The sequence below is a fragment of the Adiantum capillus-veneris genome, chromosome 1, assembly GCF_014529385.1.
Source record: "Adiantum capillus-veneris isolate H3 chromosome 1, ASM1452938v2, whole genome shotgun sequence".
Classification (NCBI taxonomy): Eukaryota; Viridiplantae; Streptophyta; class Polypodiopsida; order Polypodiales; family Pteridaceae; genus Adiantum; species Adiantum capillus-veneris.
Window position 1 is genome coordinate 173,985,128 of NC_140931.1, and position 5,909 is coordinate 173,991,036.

Genomic DNA, 5,909 nt, shown 5'->3' on the forward strand with positions numbered 1-5,909 from the left:
TAAGCATTTTTCACTACACTAGCTTATCCACTCTTAGGATCTTTGCATTTTACTCTTACACTATAATTCATTGAAGGGTTCTACTCTTGCATAATAAAGTATTTGCCTTAAGATTTAAAATTGGTGCAAAAATTCATTGTAGGCCAAAAATCAAACACTCAAATCATCAAATTATGCAGCACAATTAACTAGATTAGAGTGATGATTCCACCTCTTACAAGGGGATTAAACATACATTACACTTCAAATATTAGTGGTTAGGTTAGCAAAGTTAGTGAAAACTAGTATGAAATTAGTATAATTAGCATGGAAATAAAGCAAAATTAGTAAGGGTTAGTATGAAATTAGTGAAATTGGGGGTGAAATTAGGGATTTTGGGTATTCATAACTCAACATTAGATTCAATTACTTCATCAAATCAAACCAAAATTGAGTTACACACACTCAAAAACCGAAAAATTTAGTAGTGAAATTACTCTATTCTAAACATCCTAAACACAGTAGCTTAGGTTATCGATCCCCGGCAATGGCACCAAATGTTGGGAGGTGTTATAGCAACCACATAATCGCAACCCACACAAAATTATCAAATCCGTGGATCGGTAACTTGGCTAGGGCATGGAAGCACGAGCATCGGATGAATAGAAATAGAAGATTCAAGAGATCACCTCTCCAATGCAAGTAGAGATTAGCCATGGCAAGACTAACTCTAAACATACTCTGATCACTAATCAATCAACTCCTACACACATCAAGTCCACCGAAGTCCAACTTACCATAGACTAGAAACCCCAAGCACACTAATGATAAGCACACACTAATTACATTGGTGTTGACCTCTCCAATCACCAGATGCCAATCACGGTACTTCATCAATAGCTACACACACGAGGTGAATGGTGCTAGAGTTTCCTAAAACCTATCTACACACAAGCAAACAATAGGGCACACATACTAATTACAAGATTAATACCCAACGTAATCAACCTAATTAGTGATGCTAAATATCACAAATCGCATGCTTATAGAAGAATAGGAGTGGTTAATAGCAAGAAGCACATACCTCTCTCAAATCTAGAATAATGAGAGTGTAATACTACTTCATTACATAATGAAATGTAGAGAAGAAGTAGAGTAATGAGAAAATAGGAATTAGATTAATCAAGAAGAGCTTACTCTAATTACAATGGATTAACACTAGCATCTTAAGCATGGACATTAAGCTCAAGGTTAGGCCATAGAGTGAACACTCAAGAGAGAGGGATCTATCAAAAGTGGATCCTCAAGAGTGGATACTCAAGAATAAAGCCTCTTTGCATAAAGGCTTCCTTTTAAAGGCTTTCACCACAATCCCTTCTACTATGGGTTTAAGCTTGAGCCTCTAGCTAGCATATACAACTTTGGAACTTACAATGAGCCCAAGACTTATACAAAGTGAGTTGGAAATATTATGCACATCCATAGAATATCTCCCGCTTGATGCATATTCGGTGTAGCATGTGTTATCCGCTGCTAACAATGGTCAAAAATTAATCTAGGAGCTCTAACTAAAGATAGGTAATAACAGGTTGATACAATCTAGAAGCTTATAGCCCCGGCTCATCAATTGCAAGGTTTATCCGAAAAATAGGAGTTACAATATTCTCGATTTATAAAAAATAATAAGTGTTTTTACAATGAGAGCTCCGAAAATGGTATCCGAGTTAGGTTGCTGCTAACATTCCCCCCTCCTCGCCTGTGTCGTTCCTTGACATAGCTTTGTGGGCTGAAATAGTCCTCGGGTTGACAGTTGGCAAGGTGGTCTTTAAGTGCATGTAGAGCCTTTTTGTATTCTGATCTTTCTCTCTTTGTCTGGCACCTACAAAAACTGTATAGTGACTCTATTTTTAAGCTCAACTGTTGAGTAGCCTACAAATCTCAAAGTCAGGTTGCTGATCACTGGCCCAAAAATCTTTGTTTGCTAAGTGAAGAACCTTGTGTAGAAGGCTTCCTCAAACGTCAACATATTATGTGATGGTAAAAACATGCACCGGGCGTAGAAGCCATAGAGGACTTCTTCAAAAGGTTGACCACTGAGATCGTAGCATAAACCTTTATTACCCTCGAGGAATGATATCCACGGAGCGCCTACTTGCTCTGGCTCATGAAAAATTTCTATGCAGGTGAGGAGCATTCGGCAGATTTTATAAAGCATCACACATGATAGATCCAATAGACTTTTGAAGAATACCATGGCAGCCATTAGGGTTTTCACCATGTATTCTTCTATCAATGATCCCTTTTCTGGACCAGGCAATCTTGGGTAGCTCAACCAGGTTGGCCGCTTCTTTGTTATTGCCTCATGTCCTTGCAAGGTCCTTACTCTTGGTACATGACAAAAAGTGGGATCCTTTTGAAGTGCCGCCGGTGCTCTTGTGAAGAGTGTGATTTTTTTGTAAGGTTTTGATTTATAGCTTTTCCAAGAAATTTAGATATTTTCTAGTTTAAGCTTTATATGTAGACTATCTAAACATTATATTTTCTAACACAATTAGGTCCAAGAAATATTCCACCTTGTTGCATGAGGTTGCTCTCCTTCTTTGATTCTATGGAAATTAGACAAAGCCTATCATGTTTGTCTGTGTCCACATGATACAAAAGCTTGCTTTGCACTTACTACCTCACACAAGACTACGATCACAATAGGGTGTATATTGATACCATTGAACTCATGGCCAACCCTACAACATTTAATGATTGGGGGCCGGGGGGGGGGGGGGGGGGGGGGGGGGGGGGGGGTCATAAACATGCCTTAGAGGAGAAAAGAGAAAGGTGTGAAAATTTATTTATGGTTAGGGAATGAGTCCCATCCTAAGTAGCCACATCACGTGGAAGTTTAAATACAAAACTCCGAAATAGATTTCTAAGCCTATGGAGTCCCTAGTGTATTTGGCTCTTCCTTGGCATACAAAAGAGGAGCCCATGTGTTTTTGAGATTTAAGAAACATATTTGATACATCATAACAAGTTTTGATAGGAGCGACAATGAAGAATTTATCCCAAAGTAGATAGAAACCAAGTACAATGAGAGTAAACAAATAAAGCATCCACCATCACTTTCCAAAAAAGAACATAAATCAGTATTAATATGCAAAACATGTTTGATGAGAGTAAGCTCCATTTCCATTACATGTGCTTTTAGATTTAAAATAATAAATCCCCCATAGCATAAGGTAGTGTTGATTTATCCCATGCAACCAATGTTGATACATCCCTTGGAGTATTCCAAAGAAATTTGGACATAAAAAAAGTACATTTTTGGAGCATTCTAGCAGACTAGTCCACCAATATGAGAAAGTATATAAAGTAGGGAATAAGAATTGATTTCAAGATCCTAAGCCTAACTTGCAAAGGCCAACTAGCTATCTTAGTGAGAATCCTGTCGAGAACCACCATTACAACATCTTTTGAAAGGCTTCCACTTCAAGAGGATAGCTTATAGAGAACCCACTATATGACCTTATGACCAGTCTAGATAAGGCTTTCAAAGGATCTCGCAAAGACCTAAATGAGGTAAGATCTTCCAAGGTTTAGATGTAACCAACAACGAGCCAACAAAGGCAAAGGAGTTCAAAAATTGCAAGCTTCTAGAGATGTTAACATTATTAGCCTTCACAAAAAGACCGCAAACCCTCAGCCAAATAAGTAAAGAGAGGATGAAAAGCCACAATAAAAAACAAGGGATTAAGGGGAGTAACCCTGTTTAAGATATTTGGAAATATGAATTTTATTTGTTGATAATGTTCCATCTCTCTCTCTCTCTCTCTCTCTCCCCCCTTTGAGTACAAGAATCCTTGGATAGACCTTTTAGGTCTTGTGGATTGTTTCTATGACAATTCGTGTGTTGGTTCCATTATTTATGCTGCCAAATGGATTGTAGCATATCCGAGCCCTGGGAAAAGATACCACAACTTCATGAGCCTGAATTCCCTGGTGTCTGAGAGTAGCAATAGTACCCTCCTTATGGAGACTCCTTAATTTGGTTGTCCGAAACACTTACTACTCTACTTTGATGTTCCATTAATTTTATCCGAATATTCATTCCTTCGCTCCCACGCTCCACATAGAAAAGAAAGGCCAGCCCAGACATTTCCTTGTGGGAGCCGGAAGAGATGACAACGTGTTGAGCGCTAATGAAGCATCGAGGGAGTGGGAGCGGAGAAGTGGTAGCAGTGTCGGGGAAAAACCATTTTCCAAAACATACAAAATTCCTTTCCTTGAATTTTCCAAGAGGAAATTTTACAAAATTAAGCTATTTTTTATTTTTTACACTACTTTTCTCTATTTTGTCGTGGAATTTCTCCTTTTGCGGTTGCCCTCAACCGGCATTTTTGAAATGGAAAATGGCACGACATTAAGCTGAGGCACATTTTTCTCGAACACTGAGTGGTAGCAACCTTCAAATCCCAACTGCCAAGGTCGAGCACCATGTTCTTGCTTTTCAAGATTAGGATGCGGCAGAAGATGAGGACAAGGGAGGAGCCAGACAACCTGTGTGTGCCAAGAGAGCCCTCAATCTCCACCACTCAACGATCACAATGACATGCTTAACCATCTCAGGTTGCTGCAGAAGATCTTCGGACAATGTATCCAACCAAAAAAACATCTGGTGGATGGCCATAACCTCACCGCATTTCACCTTGCTCAGCCCAACCTCTCCTTTGTCGCAACAGAGGTAATTAACAACAGAGGTCATGTTGCAAGGTGCCCAGGTTGTTGGCAGTTGCACACATAGCAGGCAACGTGCTGCGAGTCAAACAGGTGGGGAGACAAGGCGGGATCAAAGCTCCAATGATAGGACGGGCAAAAGGCCTCATGCACCTCCTTACTCCCATGCACTCGCCTATGCCCTGATGCACTGCCTTGACAGACTTACGTTGACAACAGGAGATCCTCTGGCTCCCTGATCCCCCCGTTGTACTGCAATCTTGTAGTCTCTCTCGGAAACAGATTGCATGATTAATATGAGATACAATATGCCTCCGTACATAGTTTCTGGATGCGCCTCGACTCTGGCAAAGGTGAAGCACACCCCGCCAAGTCATGACTTCTACTACTCTTGCACACCACTGCACACATCCATGGCGTCAATCGAATCTTACAACTGTCGAGTCATTTGAAGGAAACACCTCTAGATGAGCACACAAACCGTCCGCGCGCGCTGACGCTTTGCGAGCTCATAATCTTCTAGCAAGGTTTTGCACTAATTGATACATTTTTATCCTATTCATTTCTAGACTCACATCCCATAGCACGGAGACCATCTGCGTGTGCGCGGACGCTCTACGAGCTCATTGCGTGTAGGAGGTCCTATATACCCCTAGGAGGATAAGTGCACGTGGACCGCATGTCAGTAAAGTATCAAAAATTGAAATTAAATTAAACTCAAAGTTGAAACATTGTAGATTTAAAAAAAAAAAAATCATTCAATTGTCTATTGATGAATGAGTTTAGACTTCACACATGTCCATGCTCTTTTCCACTCTCTAGCCCATTCACACTACTAGACAAACAAATATTTTATGGCATAGCATCACAAGAAGGATCAATTGGAGACACATCTACTGGTTACACGATTGGCAGAGGTTCAACATACACCAACGATTCTCATTGCAAACAACGTGGACATCCTTTTGTTTCAAAGGTTAAAGGCCACTGGCATTCATTGCAGTTTTGGAACGTCGTGAATATTTTTTTGGTGAATTACAAGCTACCATGTCTATCATGGTCCAGGCTCATTGAACATTCCTATGTATAACCTTTCTCATAGGCATTATTTCTAAGGTGAGTGCCATTGACCTCATTTCTTGTTCTCCTTGCTAGCTCTACGGGCCCTCCGTTGTTGTGGCTCATGATGTTATGAAATAATA